This window comes from Poeciliopsis prolifica, unplaced genomic scaffold, assembly GCF_027474105.1.
Source record: "Poeciliopsis prolifica strain line A6 unplaced genomic scaffold, Auburn_PproV2 SCAFFOLD141, whole genome shotgun sequence".
NCBI classification, from domain to species: Eukaryota; Metazoa; Chordata; class Actinopteri; order Cyprinodontiformes; family Poeciliidae; genus Poeciliopsis; species Poeciliopsis prolifica.
The window spans coordinates 91860-116448 of NW_026562516.1; the positions used below are offsets into that span (position 1 = coordinate 91860).

General features: G+C 38.3%; 1 pseudogene; it reads right to left on the minus strand.

The window, feature by feature from the left end:
• Positions 1 to 7359, minus strand: part of LOC129355692 (zinc finger E-box-binding homeobox 1-like) — a 59096-nt pseudogene extending 51737 nt beyond the window's left edge.
• Between the last annotated feature and the right edge of the window lie 17230 nt (positions 7360 to 24589).

The window sequence follows — 24589 nt, forward strand, 5'->3', positions numbered from 1 at the left end:
TTTAAAAAAATCAATCAGCAGATATTACAGTTAACTTGTATAAAGTTTATGTAGATGTTGATGCTGTGGCCATCAGCAACATGGATGAAACAACGGTCTGTGCTTACCCACTTCCCTTGCTTTTGCTGCTGCTCTAAATCTCGGTTGCATCATTACAATCCAAAAGTAAAAAAGTAAGAGGAAAACTACTACAGAATTTGAGACCATAATTATTGTCCAAAAAGCAATATTTCTGCCAAAACATTATGAACAAACATCCACAAAAAGAGAAAATCCAACAAATGTAAAATGGAAAGAAATTACCAGCAGATGAAAACACTGTAACAACCAGAGTAAAGCCTCTGTGAATCTGAAATCATTGAAGAATAATCCAGGTCAAGTTTGGATCATCTTCAGTGTGTTAGATTATGAATTAGAGGTGATCAATAGAGACAAACAGGAAGTATTAGCACGGCTTCTGGAAAGTGCTCTATATTATTTCACAAGCAGTTTCTGATTTTACTGATATGGTGAGGTAGAAGTCTACACACCTGTACAATCTGGAAAGATGCAGTAAAATATATTTGTACTGAGGACAGAAATTTGCTGACTAATGTGGAAAAAAAATACTGATAGACTATTAAACTAATGATTAGTTCCACCTTTACAATTGCTGAAGGGTTGTTATTATCAGCCACATCTAGCTTCTAATTTAAGATACGCACAGCAGGAGTCTTCTTAATAACTTTCCAGCAGAGTTCAGTAACCTTTGAGTATGCAGACAGATTAATTTCATTTGTTGATATTATAAAGTGACCTGAGGATGTGAACTGCTGAAGCTAAAAGAAACTGCAGCTTCTGAGACATTCTAGCTGGTATCAGCAGCTGCTTGCCTCATTATGGTGGTGACTGGCAGGGGGTCTTGGTACCATTAGCACAGGCTAATGAAAATCAAAGAGGTGCTTGTGATCAAGCTGCCTGTGTCAGGTGGAATCAAACTAAGACAGACACACGTCTGAAATGAGGCGTGCTGAAACTGAGAGAGAGCGGAGGAAGAGGAGGTGGATGATTCACACACACACCAAACACCTTTTGCCATCTTGATTGCGCGCCTCGTTTTTTTTTTTTTTACCTCTCGGAATGAGAGGTGAAAAAATCTCTTTTGATAAGAAAATAACTGGAAATCAGCTGGGAATTGAGATTCGTCACTTTTGGTGGCGAAAAAATCCAGGACTAATCGGTGAAAATACACCTTTAAAGGTGTTGCATCACCTTGCATACCTGGCTGTCTCCCGTCCAGGAAAAAAAACCCCCACCTTCACTGCAGTAACGGCTCTGACCGCCATTCCCTCCAGCTAAACCAAATTGCATAACGATTCATCGCAGCACAATAGATCTACAAGGCGATATTTGATAGAGATGCGCTGCTATTTTAGCGCTCTGCATGAAAAATAACGGAGGAATAACCACCTTATGCACCGCTCATTTTCCACAGTAGACACACACACACACACACACACACACACACGCTCAGATTTACACGGAGAGCATGGGGTGCACTCGACCAAACGGGGCAATCAGTCCACAGAAAGAAGCACATAAAAGGAGAGATAAAGCATGCACAAGTGGGTCAGAAATGCGATAAATCCCGCGAGAACAGAGGGCGGCGAGTATCCAAGCGAAGCTGACATGGCACACGGGAGAGGAGGAAAAAAAACTACCAAAATAAAAAAAACAAAAAAAAAAAAACATCCATGTCTCTACCTGCGCAAGTTGACATTTGGAGCGCTAATCCTGGCTCGTCCAGAAACACAGAGCCTTTTTAGGAAACGGTGAGAGGATCCTGAGAGCCGCAGGTGTTATTTGTGTTTATTTCTAGGACATTTGTCCGCCCCGCTATCCGCGTTCAGGTAAACATGATGATGATGGTGGTGATGATGATGATGATGGCTCCTGTACAGACGTACAGAGTCACCGTCGTGGCGTCAGCAGGAGGAAAAAAAAAGGTGCTTTCCAGCCCTTCTGCTCAATCACACACACACACACACACACACACACACACACACACACACACACACACACACACACACACAAACACACACACACACAGATAACGCTTTAAAATGTTCTAAAATGTCCATTTATGGGCTTTTATTATTGGCTGGAGCCGAGAGGAGGAGAGGACAGGTAAGAAACGGTCCAATGAGAGGGTCTGTCTCAAAAAGGTCGGCTAAATTTAAAGTTATTACACAAAATCCTATTTATAAAGCTTCCACTTCAGTACAGAAATAATCCGACCCACAAACACACATTCCGAGGTTGTTTAGTGAGAATTTTATTACCTCTAACAGAGTCATATACTCAGTATATGTTACTGCGGCAACATACATTGCTCACAAATCTGAAATTACAGGTGCTCACAGCATTGGGACATAATCTGAAGGGCTGAATTTAGATATATTTTGGACACAGCATGATCAAAGTGAAATTCTCATATTATAATATTTTGAGTAAAAACACCACTGGTTTTTGGACTTCACTCATAAATTTAAGCTAAATAATTGCTCTAATTAAAACTGTTTCAGCACGTAGCTTACTAACTGTAGACGCCGAGCTTTATAAGAGTTAGAGCCATCACGAGAGCCTCTCATTATATCGCAAACATATCATCAACTCAACATCAGTATTTGCAATATCCGTATTGCAGTAGAATATTTGGAGTGTAATATATGTTGCCTAATATATTCCAAGTGTTATGACCTTGCATTTTTCAGGCTAATGTAATATTTAGCTGGTTGTACAGAGAGTATTGGCAGAAGATGCTCACAATGGACTTCAATGACATAGCCCGAAATGCTAAAGTGAAATGCTAAGAAATATCTTTATTGGTAGACCAATGCATTTCACCTTGTGACCTTCATGAAGGTGATTCAATTCAGGGACAACGACGCAGGTAAAAGCTACAAGCCGAAACGCCTTGGATTACCAATATAGCTGTTTCTCAGGATGCTTTCACACTTGACAGTCCATTAGGCTTAGTTTGATTTGGGACTAACATTACAATGTTTAATACATTTTCAGCTGGTGTAGTTCACTTTCACACTGTACTTTCACTTTCACTGATTGAAACGACTGGAAAACTTCTGAAAAAGACAACTTTCTTCTTCAAAAAATGTAAACAAATACAAAATGGTGTCAAATTTTTAGCAGTTACAGTATTTCTCTTTTGTCTTTGGTAAAAGATCACCAGTCATGTTTCCCGCTAGCATTCGACTCATATGTTAGTCTTGGTTGTATTTACCCAAAATGCAATGCACTGTAGTCCACGTCCTGCTTTTGGAGTAGTCTCCAGTCTGCACCAGCGTTCACTTCAATCAAAAGGAGATCTATGTTTTTAGGTGGACCAGAGTTGGCTTTTTTGGCCCGCTTCAGAGTTCAATTACACATTCACACCTCCCCAAACGAACTGGACTTTGTAGGCAAACAAATTAGAATTGAACTGAAGTGGACTAAACAGGGCTGACGTGAATGCATCCTTTGTACTTCAAGTGTTGCTGAAGTCTTCACCTTACTGGTCCTTGACCCTTCCTCTGTAACTTGGGAGTCGGAGAAGTTGTCCGAGAAAGGTTTTGGAATACCACAAAAAATTAAAAAGGTGTGCACGATTTTCTAATATCATGTAGCTCTAGGTGGCACTTCCTTAGTTTCTACATCATGTTTCCAATGTTTCCAAAAAGTCAACATCTGTCTTTGCTCTATCCACAAAAAAGAGAAGTAGCCTTCTTTCAGCCAGCTGACTTCTGGTGCACAGCAACAGCTGGAGAAGAGGGGTGCCACATTACAATGCACCCATAAAGCAAGAGAAAATTTCATACACTCCAACAAGTTCTTTTGCACTACATGTTCATTTATGAACCCCTACAAACTGGTGATAAGCTAGTGGCTAATTGCTACATCAATTAATAAGGGACATAAAAAGCATTTTACTCCTTTCTTAAATCTAAAGGTGCCAATGAGAAGTTTGTCACTTCACCCCCTTGCAATTTCCTACCATTATACTTTCAATCTTTGCATATTGATCTTTTTTGGGTATAAATGAAGCTGTCATGACGTCCTTTCCAATCATATGGGGCATTTTGTTAGCCCATGATTTAAAATAAATGCCTATATTCTATTCTGAGTCTCGTCAAAGCAATGTCAACACGTTGGCTTTGAAGCATATCATCAACGTCACATGACACGACTGAGGCAACATCATTCAGGGGTGGGTGTGGTTAGCATCAAACATGAGGCTGATCCCAAAAATACAGTTATGTACGTCTAACATTTGTCTCTATTACAGACATAGTGATGTAAAACATTTATGACTTAATGGACTCAAATACACAGAGGTCACACCCTCGCAGCATCCATGTGAAGCAAAGCTGCACAAAGTACAAAGTTGCAAAAAAACTTATACAAAGCCGTACAAAGTAGTAAATTGGGCATTCATTAATTCAGATAACACAACTGTGAAAGTGTATAAAATTAAATGTATTACTAGTGTATGCATATAAAGCCTGATTAAAAGTTGTGGTGATTTAATGTATGTAAATATACTTAGGACAGAGATGTTCAGACTGAGGAAGAGGAGTGTAAAAACTGGGGTTCAGTTGCAAGAAGTTTCAAAAATGGATGGAGGATAGGATGAGGAGAACTACAGAGTAACGCAGAGGAATACAAAGGCAGAGCTCAGCTTTAAGGCATGGAATATCAAAATCTTCTCTCCCTATCTAACAGTAATCATATGGACAGCAGAACTTGTGTCAATAAAACTGTGCCCCAAATGATCAAACATGACATGTAAAGTTTGTTTGGGGTCATCTACAACAAAATGGTGAGCTGCACTTTCACACATCATAAACGCTTGATTAGTTGAGGTCACACCTTGAGAAACTTACAAATGCCCAACACTAGTTACAAACTAGTTACGTAGATACAAAAACCTAAAAACTGATGCTTTTCAGTAATTTAAAACATCATTAAAAAGCAAAATTAGTTTAGTAAATAAACTTAAGAAACACATCATACAGCTTTATCACACGCAGCGATATATTTCTGATGCTTATTACTGTTGATTTTGATGATTATGGGCCACATCTAATTGAAACTCAACATTCAGTTTCTAAGACAATTACATACAGCCCAAATTAAAAACAAATAAAAAAATTTTTTTAACCAAATGGACAGGTCAGCGATATGGACAACAAAGACTTATCAATAATTCGTGTAATTTATTGTGATCACAATAAAAGTGGAACAAGTGTTTGAAAATGTTTTACCATCATGATTGTCTTTTTATTTATTCTTCTGTCTCTACAAACAGCCAGAGTGCAGCAAACACAAATACTGCTCTAAAAGTGAACTCGCCATATTCTACTGAATGCACAATTACTGCATTAAATAATATTGTTAAATGTAATTATTCAATAGGTGCATTCATGTCATTAAAATTGGAAAACAGATAGTTCAAACTACAAATGTAACAATCCCAATCAAAGTTTTGTGAGTCTGAAAGTTGATCAAGCATTATTGATTATTTTATCATAGCTAGAATTTTTCTCATAATAAGTTATTTTCCACAATAACGATAAATGGCACACTAACTCCCCATCCCGATGTCTGATACACCTTCTTTTCTTACATGTTTTTCTTCCACTAAACTTTCAACTCACATCTTTGGGGAAGGGAGTCAGAGTGCAGCCAGTTTCTTTATCAATGACGTTTTGTGGCCGACCCTCCTTATCAGTGTCAATGACAACTGAATAACTGTCAACAGTCTTCCTTGATTGTGTTGAAAGCCCTAACATGCACATAACATAACTTTTCTGTATGAATAATGCTTGTTTTATTGAGCTTATGTGACATTATCTTCTCTACGGCCTGCATTATGAGTTCTTATTAGTTAAAAGTCATAATCTTCAAAATGATCAAAATAAGTGAAATAAATCTTCAGTATCTGAATTTAATTTTTAAAATGTAATATGCTAATTTTCTGAGAAACTAAATGATTGACTCTTTATGAGCTGTAAAACATCAAAACTATCAAAATAATACTTGATATACAATATCATTATTATTATTATTATTATTATTATTATTATTATTAATATTAATATTATTAAAATTAATATTTTTTTGTATTTAATTGATGAAATGAGTAAAGTTTGAACAATATTCTACCTTATTAAAATGCACCTGTACAACCTTTTTGGGAAAAAGTCTACTGTATGATTGGCTAAATTACAAAAAGCATGATAAAGATTAAAATTGTAACAACTACTTTTGTGTGTTTTGTCTGATTAAATGTGTAATATCAAGAAAACTACACAGCAACCTGCAATGAACTAGAAATAACCATTGCCAGGATTTCATAATTAACAAAAGGACAGGTGAAACCGAATCAGAATGCATTTACTGACATAAACTTTCTTGAATCACTGTAAGAGGCACACATCCAGCTTTCCTTACAGTTTGCAGATGCACAGAGCAGAGAACTAAAAATGTCGACTTTTAAACAACAGCTATTATAGTTTCAACTCTTACCTCAACAAAGCCAACATGTGTTGCTGCAGTTGTGGCAAGCAAGGCGGGGTGACGAGGACACAGAATAAACAATCCCACTGCACTGAACACAGCACGAACTCCTGCTTTCTCAATTTACCACGCGGCCATAAAAGCAACACAAGTTCAATCATTTTGAACGGGAAGAGAGGAGAAAGCTTGTGTCCGGCCCGCGGCGGCAGCAAGTTAGCATTGCAACTAACCCCGCAACAACCTCGCCCTAAAAATCACTAAACTGCAGCGGGCCACGTTGTTACGTGAAAGCCCCTCCAACCTGCCGCCAAGTGTTGCTGATCGGCGAGAAAGTGCTAAAAAGGACCAGCAGGAGCAAAGATGGGTGACAAAAAGTGAAGGAAAGTAGAGGATACATCCGAGATCGAAGCGCTCCTCGGGTTATTCTAACAGGCGGATAACGGTTCTCTAACGGCCAGGCGGCCCCAGAGCACCGCTAGGCGGAGAGCAGCGAGAGCCCAGCCAGGTATAACGGTACACCGCCGCACTCACTCGCCCGTCAAAAAGTCCCCAAAATTACCTCCAACTCGCTCCCAAAAGTCTCCGGGAGGACTTTACCGAGCGAGAAAGCTCCCGGACAGCCCGTCCGGGCCCCCGAAAGGCGGCTTGAGTGGACTTTGGACTTACCGCTGCTCCTCCTCGGGTTCGCCTGTTTTCTGCGCTTACACCTGGGGCCATCCGCCATGATCCTCTCGCTGGGTCTGAAGCGCAGCCGTTCCGCGAGTTACCTCCTCCCTCACCCGCCTCCCTCCTACTCACCCTTCCTCACCCCCCCTCCCCTCCTGTCCCTTCCCCCACCTTAGCAAAAAACACCTGGTTTGCGACACACCAGCAGCTTTTACGGCTTTTCGAACACCTCAGCACGGCCCCTCCTGCTGGCCGCACGAGGGTGGATGTTCTCCGGACAGCTCTGCCTGACTCAGCCCGCTACCAAGAATGATCAACATGTAAGGTGGATCTTGTACAGGTGGACATGAGGAAATGTGGCAATAAAGGGAGGGGGAAAGAAAATAGGGGCTAAAATGTTGCCACTGTTTTACGGTAAGAGAGAAGTAAGAGAGAAAATAACTTTCTAGACATGCTTCCCATTCAAATGGTTAGCATGTACATAGTATGTTATGGTTGCTATGGAGACTTAGTGCCACCAAGATGCCTTTCTGTGCTGCAAACCTCATGCTGTGACTTTTTTTTTAAATATATTTTTATCTCCTTTCTCATCCTCTTGACTATGAATAGGGGCAAGATTTGAACCTCCTTTGGCGTCGTCTATCACAGTTCCAGTTCTTTCACACTTTTACTGGGTTGATCGTTTAGGCAAGACTTTATTTCACTTTATTTTTTCTGTCTTACATGTTATGTTTCCTCATGTTTCCCATTTTCAAGAGAGGCCTAGAAAACTATAAAAAAAAATTGTGTGCAATGTTTTCTTAATAAAGTGCAATAAATTATAAGTTTTAAAAAAATCTAAGCAACATTTTTTACAGTAGAGTTTAAAGAACTATAACACAAGAAAGACATTTTCAGTCTTATCACTCTAGTACTGATCTGATACTTATGACTTAGAAGCAATATTCTGAATACTTTGTATATATCTGCCCCCTTTGATCAGTAAGTTAAATATTTAATCTTTATTTTATAGGAATTTTTGGACCTGCCAGTGGTTACTTAAAACATGTACTTAGTACTGTGAGATTCTTTTTTTTTTACTTATTTCAAGTAAAGGCTTTATTCTTATTTCAGTGTGAGGTTTTGCTGCTCCATTAAAATATGAATCTGTGTTAAGCCTTTTCAAGGCTGCCTAAGCAGAGAATGTCACTTTAAACAAAAACAAGGTGCAGAATTTTCTCTGAGCAGGAACAGAAGAGCAGGATCAGTTTATGCAGGGCCAGATGAGGGGCCTTTAAGGTCTGGCAGAGCTATTCTTGTACCTGCCGATGATCAAGTTTCTGGTTAAGACATAACAGGTGCTGAAGAAACGCCGCACATCTCTTCAGCCAGCAAATCTCGTCTGGAAGTCCTGGCGGTGTATGAGCATCAGGTGGGTTTAACGGCAGAACAAGGAGCAAGAAATAATAAACACTGTTCAAAGATGCTTCCATGCTTCCCAATCTGACAACAGTCAGACTGAAATGCAAAAATGTTTCATTTTGATGTTGCAACAGTTTGCACACATCACAATAAAATTTCTGAATTTCAAAAGTTGAACATTTTTGGCTTTTGAAACTCAGTTTCTAAAACGTTTCACTTTTCAAACTCAGAAATTTCACTTTTTCTCAAAAATTTCTGAGATTAATTAAAACATTTTTGAGTTTTTTCTAGCAGATTTGCTCTTTTCTTCTATCTTAAATGCCATTATGCATGACAGATCAGTTAAGTATAAATTAAAATCAAATGTTGAATTTATGAATAATACTTCCTTCTAATCTGCTGCAATAATATGATTTTCTGATGTTTCTTTATGAAACCTAATCTAATACATATTCATGTACAGATTCAAGAGAATAAATTGACAAAACCTCATAACACAAAACATGCTTCCTGTCATTTGTATAATTAAGGCACTAGGTGATGCTCTAACAATGTCACTTTGCAGCTACTATAGCTTCAAATGGGTCATCAGCCAACCCATCCATCAGGTCAAACTAAGCCCCAAATCAACAAACGACTCAAACCTCTTCTGCATCAGTAATGCTTTAATTGAATCTCTCCCTGGCAGGATATGAAGCGCAATAGAGTCGCCCCCGCTACCTCACAACATCTCTACAAGTCGCTGCTGTCCTGCTGCCTGCAAAGTGAAAGGGGAAACATTCGGCATTATTCGATGCTAATTTGGTATTGACATGAATGGCTTCTGGGCTAAAGAGGCTTTTCCCTCTTTTTAGTGGTTTCATTCTTATTTATGCAGAAAAATCCTCAATGAAGGGTCAGTCAGTTTGTTACAGTCTTAGCATTGTTGTTAGAGGAAGAGCTAAACCCTCAGGCTAAATTCCCGTTTCTTTGGCTCCTCAGCTGTTTCTTTTGTCATACATCAGGTAAGAGTTAAACTTATCTACCCCTGACTGGTATGTAAGAATTAAAATCTCACAAGCCTACAAGTACTATTTAATTCCAATATTTTCCAAAGATAAAATATATTGATTAAAAACATTTCCATCATGCAGAATCTTTTTTTTTTTATTTCTGAAGAGTAAACTAATTTTGTAATGTTGAGATGTTTTTATTTTTGTCCATAAAACAGCAGCAACATTTTAGCCCCTATTTTCTTCAATTTTATCAGAACCTCTTAAACTTTTAATCTGCTGACATTGGTTTGTTACTGTGAATAATCAGCTCATCTGGTGAGGACGAAAAGTTGCGAGTCACTTTGAAATGCTAATAGAGGGCTAACATCCAGAGCTGGCCTCCAACAGTGATCACAGCAGTGCTAAAGCTGTAATAAACCTGCATGAGTGCCTTTGATGCCCATCTACTGTTCACACTCAAATGTCACCTGTTGGTCATAATATGTTTGCCCTTTGAATTAGGCGTGTCCTTTCAGGTTAAATACTTCCACTAAAATTTGTGAAACGTGTTTGATGCGATAACCTGCCTAAAGGTGCAGAATTTCAAACTAAAAATAAATAAATGAACCAATAAAATCAATTAGCGTCCCCTTTGCTGTCCTGTGCAGGCCAGAGAGGAGCAGTGACCAGAAGATGAATAATGTACTTTTTGTGTCAGGATGACTAATGCACGTACAGATCACTTGTTGGGATCTGTGTCTGGGGAGATGATGATAATAGCGAGTCCTCTCACGGAGATGATACAGCAGGAGGAGACAGATTATTTTTTTCTGTCTGGGGCACTTTCCCCATTAAAGGCTGCACAGCTACATCTCATTACGAACGAGGAAACAATGTGAACTTGAACTAAAGGAAGATGTCCGTGAGGAAATGTTAATATTACAAGAACTTAAAGAAAAGTTTCTGTTTAACCATGAATTTACACAATCCTCTTTACAGCAACTCATTTATCTATGAGATAAAGCTGCGAAATGTACATTTTATAAAATATGTTTTAAGATATTTGCTGAAACTACCGTATTGTGACAGACAAATAAGATTGTTATTCTCCATCTCTTCCCTGAGCTGTTATCACCCTATCAACCAAAAACAACCAATCAGAGCGTGGAGGAGGACCTTAGTGCTGTCAATCAATATCATGTACTGTTGGCGGAGGAAGAACTTCTTGTTCAAGAAAAACTGTTCATCTGCCATGATAACTAGCGTTAGCATTCATGTCAGGCTGTGTTCTGGGGGAGAGGGGTCAGCATGCGAATGATTGACAGCATAAGCCCCTCCTCCTGGCTCTGATTGGTTGTTTCTGCCTGGAGTGGTTTATTTCTACAGTTGGCACTGGGAGCACTGGGAAAAGGCAGAGGAACTACTTTTTGTCACAGATCATCTGTCCAAAAATGTAAAAACATTCACACACACGCACACACACATTTATTTATTTTTAATAAAACTTACCAACTCCAGCTTCAAAGATAACTTCACATGTTTTCTAAAACTTTTCTCTAATTCCTAATGCTTTTTCTGAGCCTTTTTTCTTTTTGTTATTTAGTTCAAGTTACAGCTTGATACCTGAGATAAGAGCCATGTTTGATGAGTCAAAGTCTGCAGGTAAACCAAGGTCAGTTTGTTCTTTGCTCAGGTATGTTTGGATGATGTGTTCTGCAGTAAATGCAAATAGAAAGTTTGCTAAAAGAAACTTTCTTTTTGTAAAAATATGCAAGAAAATTCTTCATTTCCAGGATTATTCAGCCTCTTTCCCTTTCTGTCCTCTCCTTACTGTCCTTTTGACTTCCCTTTCTTTACTTCATCCTCTTTCTCATCTTCTATCTCTCCTTTTCTCTGTGATACAAAGAAGCCTGAGCTCACACAAGTGAAGTGGATAGAGGATTAGCTTAACCGGCGTCTCATCATACTAGAGTTGCTGAAATCTGAAAAACCTAATTGCCAACCGGAGCTCACATCCTCGGCACTATAAGCTGGACATGATCGGGGACCTGCTGCTGTTTTTAAAATTCAGGGCCACAAAGCTCATTATGTTAAGTTTGCTGATGCTGATATGTTGAAATGCCACAGTGGCACTCAAAGTAATTAAGAGATCGATTCAAGTCAAATTCTTTTGATTCAATCTGACTGAAATGGCCTCAACAGTAGATTAAGTAATGATTAAACTCTGTTTCAATGTTTATAATGACTTGAATGATGGGGGACAATTAGGAATCAACAGTAGGTTTTCAGTAAAGTTTATCTGTGTAGCATATTTTAGCAACAGTTCAAAGGGTTTTATTTTACATAAAAAAGCATAATATGGTAACCGATCATAATTGGTTAGTTTGACATCTCAGTCGCATTCCTAATTCCAGTTACAAAAAACATGTTGGAGTATTATAATAATTTGAAATAGCATAAATAAAGAAGTATTTGGAGTCTTTTTCCCTGTAGGCAACATTGTAAGTAAAAAATGAAATGTCTTTCTGTTTTTCCTTCAATATTTTTTTAGCATGTTTAATAAACTGTGGTGCAGGCGTTGGCTGTTACCTTGCAGCTTTCTTGGGTTCTGCATGGAGTTTGCGTGTTGTTGTTCCACATAAATCGCCTTCAGGTATTCGTGTATGTGTGTATGATTGTGTGCCAGTCCTCTGCTCATGCATAATCTCGTCATATGTCAAGTGCTTGTCAAGCACCCAACAGAAAACCAAAAATGTTAGCAATTAGATGAGAAACAGTTCTGCAGTAGCAGATTAGTGGGGGAGAAAAAAAAAATCAAAATGAAGAATAACATGCTATGATTTTGCAGCTCTCTGTATTCTAAAGATGTATGGACACAGGACCTAAATCTGCCCAAACACACAATATATCGACAGCTTCCTTGTGCAACATTCATTTCCTGCTCAGCGACAAGGATCCTCCTCCCATCAAACCGGGGATCAATAGGCTCATGTCCACTTCAGGTGATGGGAGCGCTGATAACCTGGCCTCTTTGCCCGCTTGCAGCAGAGATAATGCCTCGCCTCCAGCAGCCAGCCTTGTAATGAGTCACATGCAAAAGCAGGAGCGACTGATGTCATTTTGCATCACTTCATCTTCACTATGGCCCAGACGCGCTGTTTGTGTTTATGCATGATGTGTCTGTGGATCTGCAGCGCACTGTAAGCTTTAATATGTGCACTTCCACACGGTGTGTGCGTGTGTGTGAAGGAGTGTTCGTCCCAGGGTTCTGCCTGCTGTTTAAGCCCATACCTGGAGGCTGACCTCATTTGTTGCAACACTGCAGCTCAGGACAGACTGAAGTCACATGACTGAAGTAATTGCAGGCCCTGCCAAGTCCATATGGAGCTCAAGCCTCCTACCGCATTTATTCCTCTGTAGCTGCGTTTCCATTACAAATGTGCTCAAAACTTTGTCAATATTCCACTAATGTCAAATAACACTATTTTGTAATTGTGATGTTTCTACTTAATAAAAAACACAATTAAAACCATATGTAAATAAGGTTGTAAAAAGCCTGCCGCTTCTTGGTCCTCCAACTACTTCCTGTTGTCTTCTTCTTTGTAGTTTTTGCCAGTGACAACACCTGGTTGCTGATCATGTGACTCTTATGATGAAAATAAAAAAGGGTTTCCATTGCAGTTTTGCAAAATAAATCAATTTTGATTTGGCCCAAAAAAAAAACTGCTGTTGCCCATTTATGGCGCGTTTAGAATAGACGAAAGAAAATGTCATTATAATCAATCATTATAGCAGTCTTCTTTGTTGTTTATATGTGTTGTCGTAGTTTTTATAAATTTTTTAACTGAAGTCTAGATTTCCATCAATAACCTAATATTAGACATATTCAGAAAAAAAAAAAAACACTTTTTTGTATTTAACTCACACTGGGGCTGAATCTCATTTATTAGAACCAAAGTGTATAGCCAGACACTTTTTCTCACAACCTGTGTTGGTCTTAGCTTTAAATATAACCACAGTGTGCTCATGTGTGGGATTATAAAATACTTTTTAGACCAGGCATGCAAATTCAATCAAATTAAACCACCAGCTATGGCACATTCATAAAATTTCCATGTATATGAGAGAAAATTCATGCATGTAACAGGCTGTAAATCAAAAGGATTGTGGCTATATAATTCTTACAGCTGTGATGCATTTAAAGCTAATGCAATCTGAAAGATATTAAGGCTTTATCAGTTTAATATTCAAATATACATGAAACTGAATTTCCTTGTAAAACAGGCTGCATACCCCCATTGTTAAGAACTGTTTCTCTTATACTTCCAGGATCCATCAGAGTAACTTTATATTTTCGCTAAGCACTCCCTCGGGGTCTCAGCAGTGATTTCACCCAGCCTCAGTCCCAGAGCATGATGGGATACGGAGCCGCGCTCACTGTGAGCAGTGTAAGCCACTGCGACGACGCCCCGTGACTCATCCAAGTTGACATTATTTAAGATGAAAGTCAGACTTGCTTCTCGTCTATAATAACTGGAGGTAAAGGAAGGAGTTCAGAGAAAAGAGAGAAAATCCTTATATTTTATTTATGCAGCTGGCAGAAATGAGAATTACATGCTGAATTCAGGCATGCAAAAAGACTTACAATAAGCTGAAGGTACAATGTGCATGACATTTTGCATGGATAATCTGCTTAATCTCACGGAAATTACAATTTTCCAAAGGAATGTCCAGATTTTGGCAGCTTTCTGCTTAAAACATATAAGTATAACATAACATGGACATGCAGAAGAGACTGTGCACTAAACTCATCGCTTTTATTTTTGTAAGCATTACTTATGACTTTGAGCATAACTTACAATTTACACTAACAGCTGTGAGCATGTTTAGACCAGGCCTGCCCTTCGTTTGGTTTGGTTGTTTCGGAAAAAGGGATGCATCTAAAAATTGCAGGATAGGAACCCCAGATCTACACCCTTTACACTATCGGATGAAACTGGTTCTTGTTTCAATAAAATCTGCCCTAGTACTTTGGTGACTTTTCTGAATAATCCTCATGAGAAAAAGTAGGAAAAGAGGAGCTTATATCAAATCTGTGTCTGCAGGACAGTAATATGAGATTGAAAAATGTAGAAAAATGAACATTTTAAAGGTGTAGTATTATGTTTTCCAGTCATAGAATCATTTTATAGCACAAGCAAGAAACTATAATACCTTCAGTTGTTTTAAAAATGTATATCTCCAATAACTCAAAAATTTTTGATTTTGAAGTTTGACATCTTGAAATTTGGTCATGTCTCTTTATGAAGAAGAAAACTTAAATAAATAAATAAATAAGAAGCTTCTGCTGTTTCCAAAACTCTGCCTTTGACATGTCAGCGCAACAGTTCTGCATTAAACTAGCAGTATTATGTAAAGTCGACATGTTTTTAGCTTTACATCTTTTGATAATGTTACTCTCTCATCTGAAGCACACCTGGATTGTTGCCTTGATTCTTTCATGCATGTTTGAGAAATCCTTTAATCTCAATGGCAACCATTGAGTTGTGTAAATCTCCTGTGTGGATTTAGATCTCCATCTGAGACGCAGCTCCTTCTCAGAGCAAAGTAACAAAGTTTCTTAATTGTGCAGTTTCCGAGCGTCTGAGCTTTTGCCTCACAGATCAGCCCTCCTGCACTCAGCTCCTTCAGACTAGCCAATAGCAATTAGCAAACACCTGGTGAAACTACATACCTGCAGAGCTACTGGCAGAAACATTGTTAAAGGTTTAACAGAGGAGCCATGTTGTGATGAGTTCCTGAAGGTGGAGTTTCAGAAACAGCAGGAGTTTTTAGAGACAGAGGCCTAGTTTCAAGATGATAAATTATAAATTAATTATATCTAAGTGGGATTAGATATATACAGCATTCTTTAACAACTAAGTTAAAGTTGATTAATTGTGCTATAAAATGACAGTAAACATAATATTGCCTTCTTTAATGATTTATCAAACATGCAAAGCAACACTACAGGTATAAAAAGTATAACATGATACAAAGCTCAAAGTAGTCAATTTGAATAATATTACCCCTTTAACTTTAATATATGTTCCTTGGGGAGAAAAACTTTAAGAAATAATTGTCTAAAAGAACCACTTTTCAATCAAAGTTTATCAATAAAGAATCAACAGAGTCATCAGAGTTAATCTCCACATTATCTCACTTAAATGGTTGTATTTGTATTCCCTGAATGCCATTCATCATTATCATCCTCCTCCACACAAACCTTCCACCCTTCATCGCGACTTTTCTTTGATACTATTTAGTCGAGATCACACTGTCTCCTTGTGTTTCTCTCACTTTTCAAAAATCTCTCTGACACTTGACAGTCTCTAAAAGGGGCTTCATATCTCACAATTCAGACCGACATCCAGTTCCAAGTGATAAAAGCCTGATTTATTATTTAAACCTACTTCTTTTCAAAATACCCATCCCTGTCACCTTCAACCTTTCCCTGCACCTCAGAACTTCAAAATCACTTTAATCTTAGGGTAGTTGTTAAAAGGGGAGATCGCTCTCTGCCTGGTTTGATTTGCTGCTACTCCATGTTATCTGTATCCTGTAAAAATCATCACATAACCATCCATTATCTGCTCATTCTTTCAAGGTCATGGGACAGAGTGTACCTCACCTCTCTTGCTGCGTTTCCATTACAAATTTGTTGTTATTCACAAATTAAAAAATATATATAAATTTGCAATTGTGATATTTCCATTAAATAACAAACGCAATTAAAATGAATAAGTTTGTTCATTAAAACACATCCACTTTTGCCTCTACTACTGGTGAAAAAGGCGAAGAAGACTGCAGGAAGTAGCAGGAAGATGATGGTTTGTTTTTGGATTTTTTGGACAATGTGAAGCTGGATTCACTAGAGATCTCACAGAATTGCATTTTATGAAATGTTGTTGAATTAAAGGCATTTAATCCACAGCTCTTCTACAAAATTAGTGCACAATTTTCCCAAAGCATTGCAAGCGTAGCTGCTCCCAAGTATAAGAGGCTTTTGCTCCAACATCTGACTAGGACACCAACGTCTCTTCTGATTGGCTGCATCATCAATATATTTCATATAACTGTTTGCATCTGCTGCTGCCATAATTTCCAATGACTTATTCATCAATTTTCTTTCGTATTTAATGGAAACACTGCAAAAGCAAAATCGTATTTCTTCAACATTAGCAGAATATAGGCAAAGATTTGACAATTTCAACACTTCTTCACACAAAGAAGACAACAGGAAGTTGTCTGTAGCTGCCTTTCCATTAACGCTATATTTGCACAAATTTACATTTCTAAAATAAATTTGCATCATGGAAATGTGCCAATTTTTTTGTGATAAAAATTTTTGGCACTAGGATGAGGTATATTTCTGGCTGTAAAGAAATTGGTTTAGAAACTGCAATCTTGTCACACATGTAACATGACCAACAACCGGGTGTTGCCACTGCTGAAAACCACAAAGAAGAACATAGATGATGGTACGGCATGTTTTTAAATGATTATGATTTCAAATTTGTGTCTTATTTGAAATTGTGTTTGATATTAGGGGGATATTGACAAAGTTTTGAGTTCATTTGTAATAAAACATGACACTTAATATGCAACCCTTTAATTACATGTATGCATATTAAAAAAGTCTTCCCACAATCCTTTGGGACAATTCAATCAGTACATAAACTTTCACAGATGTTCCTCCATGTTTAGATACCCAGCAGCTCATCTCCAGTTTTGGCCTAGTTGGAATCTAACCACTGAAATACCGACAAACACTTTCAGCAGGAGTTTATCGGCCTCTTCAACCTCTCGTCTCCACGGCTGCAAAATGTTTCATGTCTGCACGTTTCCGTGAGGCCGCCGAGGCAGGAGCCATGGCACCACTTAAAACATGGGAAGTGCATAAAAGGTTAAATTATGAATGGAGAAGCAGAGAGGCAGAATAAATCACTGTGATAATAGCATGATGGCATATTTAATTTCCAGATAATTGCACTTTGAAAGCTTTTAAGGCACTCAAATATTTATTCAAATAAGAGAAATTGTGATTGTTCTCACCTTAGAACAGCCAAAAAATGGCATTTGAAGGAAAATGAATTGTCAGCTCTTTCTTTAATCTGGCCCATGACAAAAAGAGAGGGAAACTGTGAGTATGCAGTCATTAAAAAAACCGTTACGACTTTGCCTTAATTTAAATGTCTACCTCTGAGAGCCCAATCAAGGTGGACCAATGGAAATTTGTGATCCAAAAACACCAAGCACTACAGTAGCTCTGTTTTGTTTGACAACATATTTACCAAAATCAGAATTACAAACATAAATTTACCCAACGGAAACATGTGGAAAAACATTGAAACATTTTTGAGTCATGATAAGGTGGTTTTTCGGCTGTAATAAAATTTGTGTATTTCAATTTCAACACTTGTTCATATCACACAAAGAAGACAACAGGAAGTGGTAAGCAGATGATGAAGCATGTTTTTTAATGACGTGTTGCGTAAACAAACGTATTCACGATTTTAATTGGTTGTGTTACTTAGAGCTGCAGTATGTAACTTATTGAAAATGTTTTTTTTACATATTTGTTAAAATATGTCATATGTCATGACAGTATGAGATACCTCCTCCACTGAAGAAATGCATGACCGATAACAACCATTCAGAGCCAGGAGGAAGGTATTGGCGCTGTCAATCATACACATGTAGTCGCTGCTAAATGTACTAATGGCAAAACAACATATGACGACAGGAAAAACAAGTGTCTGTGTCATTAGACTCCATGCTGGCTAGCCTTAGCATTCACAATATAAAGTATACCACTGAGCAAAGGGGAAGGAAGAGCAGGATGAGCAGCGCCTTACAAGACTGTGATTGACAGCACTGTGAGGAGACAGTCTAAATAGCAAGTTCATGACATAGTGATGGTTTAAACAAATATTTAAAAACATATATTTTTTTAGCAAAAGTTACATAATGCAATTTCAATGGGCACACCACAATTGCGTAACTGCGTTTTTCCAAATTACTGGAATATCAACAAGGTTTTGTGCACATTTGTAATGGAAACACAGCGAGTGAGTTGGCAGTGAAAAAAAAAGTTTTACTGGCACATTGTGATCTGGCTGGTTTTGAAACAGTGGGATTCCCAGGCAGCTTTGAATACAGGTTAAATAAACAAAACGATCTGTGTTCACTCTCTGTACTCCATAAAGCAAGGTGATTTCCTTCAGCTGATCCCGCCAGACGATCAGAGCGAATGCCAAAAAGCTGTGAAGAATCACAGAGCTGATGGTTGTACGGGACGCCTCGGAGCAGAGAGAGACGGTCGGATTCTTCCATGTACCTGTCAGCCTGAAATGATGACTGACTTCCTGTGAGCTGGAGAAACACTAATCGTCTCCAGATGGACAGAGAGGAGTCCTCGCCGTGTGTGTGCGTGTGTTTGCTTTGAACAGCAGGAAATCTTACACCTATGATAGGTTGGAGGATTGCTTAAACACATGTGGATCTCTATGTTCACCTGGTGCGGTACTTTCCTGGTTCAAAAAGAAGAAAAGAGAATAAGACTTTCGTGAAGTCTAAAATCTGTGAAAGTATTCTTGCGATATTATAATTTTGTACTTGGTAATTTTTCTTAATAAAGAGAAAAATGCTTGATTCTCATCTCCCTTCAATTCTCCATCTGGGATTTCTCCCATTGAATTTGATTGTCTCTGGTAGCTTTTCTACTGGTCAGCAAACACATTGTTGTCTGCTTGTAGCTTTAGGAAAGACAGTGGAAGAAGTGAAGAAAGCCGCTCAGTCTGTGTTGGCAACGCTTCCGAATATGAAATTAGCATTAGCATCATCCTCGTTCGAATCGGCATTTCTCTCTTCGCAGCGAAGGAGGATTGTTTACAGAGCAGGCAATTTCCTGTAAGCTTCCTAGAGTCAAACTAGAGCATTACTTAAGTCATGGACACACGTTGGGTAGAATTGTAAATTTCAATGGAGTCTATATCTCCAGTTTCATGACAGCCAAGGATCTGAGCAGCCGAGTCGTCTGTACAAAGCAAATAAGGTGGAACAAGTTAGCATAGCAACCTATTGGGCTGCATTTTGAAAACAGCCAATCCAGGAGCAACACTCATTTGATTGTCTGCAGCCCCAAGAGCAGAGATGAGTAAGATTTTACCTTCCGCATGTATTATGTATTAAAACGCATGTATTAATGCATAATAGGGTATATTTCCCTCATATCCAACTGCATTGGATCTCCAACTGCAAGGTGACATTATAATATATCTTTGCTGCTTCAACTGCAACATTGAAATTTCCACTGAGATTACCGCGTGTCTGTGAATCAACTCACAATTAGAAGAAATGGCACAAATACACCAGGAAGGGATTTATTTTTCATTTCGAGTCAAAGCGACATCCTTCTGGGAAACATTTTGACCTCTATTTAAAAGTGAAACTCCTTCCTCATAAGGACCATAAAATGCTCAGTAAGGAAGGAATCCACTGCAATAAAGAACCCAAAAACAAACCACACATAAAACAGTGTGTTATCCTTTATTTTTGAATGATTTTGCTTTTCCCTTTAAACATCAAAAATATTCTGTTAACCACAGAAATGTGGCTGTGAGAATAAAAACGGGATGGAAACTTGCTGTGCAGCACTCTATTTTGAATGGAAAAATAGAAATTTCTGCCGACTTATCCCTCAGTTACTTCTTAGGGTAAAGAGAAGCAATCTTAAGCTCATCAAAATTTCTCTTTATTCAGGAAAGTACTTCCCCTTGTAATCCTGTCATGTATGTTTCATAGCGCCGGCATCCACCCGGTTTTGACATCTCTGAAATCGCAGCTTGGCTGCTTTGATCTGACAGGGGGAAAAAACTGCACTGCGTCTCTGGGGAAAGACAAAAGCATTTCTCACTAATCTCTAACACACATTCAAGTGTTTCCTCTGAAGATATATAAGTAATACTTCAAAGCAGAGTTGGAAATAGCTGCTTGTGTCAGGTCTGTGCTGTGTGTTGTAGTTTGGAGTTTACTCGTCAACACACAGACTTTTGACTGTTCCGTTCAAACTTGTTTGGGTTTCTGTTCGTAGCTGAATTCTCCACAAAGATATTCAAGAATGATTTAACTCGGGTTAGATCTTGTCAGGCAAAGGGAGTTAAAGCATGCTGAAACCATTACAGAACCTGCACGCTTTTGGCTGTTTCTCAGCCTCTTTAAAGCACGATCTACAGTCAGACCGCATCGCATACTTTAGATATCAGGATTTAGGAATGCGTGTGTGTTTGACGTGCTTCTTTCCGTCCTGAGGTGTGTTTTCAAGGTCTCAGGGATGCTTGGAGGCCCGGTTGGCAGACCCGCTCCACATTAAAGCCACATGTCGGTGTTTTCCTTTCCTTCAGGGTTGGGATACCTGCAGCTCGTACGTCCGACTCACTCGTAAGTCAGAAAAATTTCAAAAGTGAAAACTCCACAGGCATTAGTGTTCTGACTTTACGTGACTGGGTTGATTAATCAAATCATTGAGGATATAAATGTTCATATGTGCAAAAATGTGAGACTTAGAGAGAACTAATTGGTAAAACTGGGTGATGGGGGGTGACTGGATGTGTTAAACTGGATTTCATGTTTTTTGGGGAATGTATCATGAAACATTTGCCAATCAAAGTCTTGACCAATGCCAGGAATATATTATTAATACTTTCCATACCTGGATTATGAGCTGGACCACCTCTAATATTATATTGGAATCAATCTGGACAGGGAAAATCAAGCTGAAGAGTTGGACTGTGGAAAGAAATCAGTTTTTAAACTGCATGATAAAGAAGAATGTATTTATCTTTTAAACCACAATCTTTATCCTGAGATTTTACCATCATGCCACAGTGCCACCTTAAATGTGATTAATGTTACATTTTTTATGTATTTCAGAAAAAAAAAAAACAAGTTAGAGCCCCTGTTTTTAAAGTGGCAGTATTATGTACAAGTCAAATCTTTTTTTTTTTGTCACATTTGATATATATGTAGCATTTTTATAACAACTGAAGGCAACAATTGGCTATAGAATGGCATAATGTGCCTGGAAAATATTTCCCCTTTATGCATGCACTTAGAGTCTCTTCAGTTTCTTATTTTTCATATTTCTAGAGTTGCCTCCTTTGCATAGTAGATGCTGCTTCTGAATCACAAATATAAAATAAATAATTTGGAATTTTGCTGAATTTTTGCTCAGTTTTGCAGCTCATCCAGTCAAATTTGTGTTTATTTTAAGTAACATTTTTAGAAATTTGTTGCGACTTTGATCCCAAATGACACTTTTTGTCAGTCCAACAGTTATAATTAAACTTTTAATGATTTAAGATAAATAAATACAAATAGTCACACAGCCCATCTAATTAGCATGCGTATTTGATTTGTAATTGATTTAACCTCAAACTCTAACATGACTAGTCTTCACCGCTGCTCAACATTTGAACTTTAAACCTTCAGACAATAAAGCACAAGCCATATGATATAATCTTCCTCTCTGATCCTGATTTAGAGCCGGACAGGAAGGGTTGAGTTTCACGTTTCCTTTGCTGCCTTCCTCCAGAGGTGGGCGGACGTCTTGATGTGAAACGTTCCCAGTTTCCTGCAGCTCCCAGGTGAGTGTGCGGCTGCTAAATCCCCTCTCTTGTTGTGTCCGTATGAATAAACTGTTGGACTGTTATGATCTTCTTGTAAGCAGAACAATTTTTCAACACATTTTGGATTACATTTTTGCTTTACTGAAGCAACTTGTGGATAAGTATCAGTGCCAGAGATACTTTTCAGTTCAGGGTTATGAATGCTCCCTGAAATGATAGTATTGATTATGAGGAATATTAAAAAAAGTTTTGGATTTCCCCTGCAGGTGCTTTGTGTTGCCAGTGGCCTTCAGGTTATCAGTATAAATAAACGTCTAAACAAAATCCTGTCTTTTTTAAATCCATTAGATAATCCGAAAGGCAGACTGTTGTGTGTCTAGAGAGTAAAAAAAGAGAAGCTGCCATTATCTCAGTTTCTCTCATTCTTTCTCAGATATGTAACTGTATCCTGCTTTTTCATTTCCTCCCTTGGCTCCTCCATCTTTCTTTATGGTGTGCTGGTCAGGAGCCTTCATGGTCGAACATCTGTACGCTGATTTGTCCTGGACACGGAGAGGAAACTCGCTTATCTCATCACGGTATTCAATTGCAGCTGGTAAAGAAAATCAAATCAGTCAATAACTGCCTTCATGGTGCAATTCCCACCTCTGCTATTGCTGCAGCTGCAGAGATGCATTCTTCTCTCGCTTTACCACACCCTGTTTTCTTCTGCTTAGTTTTGTGGAGAGAGGCTGAATCATCTCAGGTGCTGACACACTCAGGAAGAGTAAAACTGTTGAAAGGAACGGAGGAAAGCTTCTGCCTCTGAATACCTACAGCTAAATATATCCCAGAGATGCATGTGAACCTCCCCCAAGCCTCCACCCTTATCTTAATTATTTCCAGACCTCTCAGGCTACATATAAACACAAACACACATGAATACACAGCTGATAAAAAATACAAGTGTGCTGACCTTCCCTTTAATCTGTAAACACATGGGTATGTGCTTTTGTTTTAAAACACCAAACAATATATGGTAGTATAATCTCATCCTGATACATTCATCCAAACATTATTTCCAAATCTCACAGTGTTACTAATAGAAAGAAACGTAAACGCTTCGGCGTTGTAGCAGGAAGAAACTTTGGCTTTCAGTAAGTGTTCTGAACCTCTTTTGCTTTGGTGTTCCTTCCTGAACATAAACTTTTATTCCAGTCCTGTTAGTTGATTTTTTGGCCTCCTCCCATTAAACATCCACACTGCATCTTGCTGCCTCCACCGATGATATGAAAACTGCAACATTTAACTTCAATTTGGGCTTAATAAAGTGTTTTTAATTTGGTTGTAAAAGTTGTAAAGTGGACTGAAAGGGGCAGAGAATCATTTATTTTAATAAGTAAGCATCAAAACAACAGGACAAACATATTTCAGGGTTTTTTTTTTCATTCCCTGGTTGACTTATATTATATATTCTGGACTCACAAATTGCCAAAATAAACTCATAGCGTATGCAATACCACTGTTGGAGTAGTTTGTATTTAAGATGGTGTAAATAGCAACCAGACAGCTGGGAGTTTAGTCAGCTTTAGGTTATTATGGTTAGATTTGATAAATGGATCAGTGTTCACATAATCTATGTTGTCTTGCTGAGCATCGCAGCCGTTGTGGTTCTACATGGATTTTTCATGCTGCCTCTGGATCCTCAAGCTTCATACAATCGGCCAGACTGGCACTTCAGGCTCATTTGTCAGTCTGAACTTCCCTTTGCTGTGATTGTTTGTGTGCATGCAAATTTGTCCTGCGTGTGTCTGTGCTGACTGACGGGTTGACGCCTGCTCCAGTGCAACCATGCAGCCACTAATCAGGTATAAACACCACATGGGTGGACAGGTTAGAAATCTTTTTCAGATTTTTGTATTTTTTAATCAATTTAGAAGCTTTATGTAGAAAAACATGTAAAAAACATGTAAAAAAAAACAGACAGTGGAATTTTAATAAGGAAAATATTGGTCTAAAATACCAGAACGGCTCTTTGATTTGGTCAATTGATGGTTATTATTGGATCCATCCTCCTTCATTTCACTTTCAGTGATTAGTGGCTCCCCAGTTTGCTTTTATAAACCTTTTCTTGTCCATATTATTCATCCCTACTGTATTGTAAAAGTGTGCAGAAGTTTGAAGAGCTTGATCCTGTTATCATTTGCTGCATTGAAAGAAAGATTTCTCTGAACTAAACATTCTCTGCAGAAATTTTCATTTCACATTTTTCATCTCATACGTCACTGTGTCTTCACAGCTACTGAAATGCATTATTAAATGTGTTTGTTTTTAGATCAAAAATAA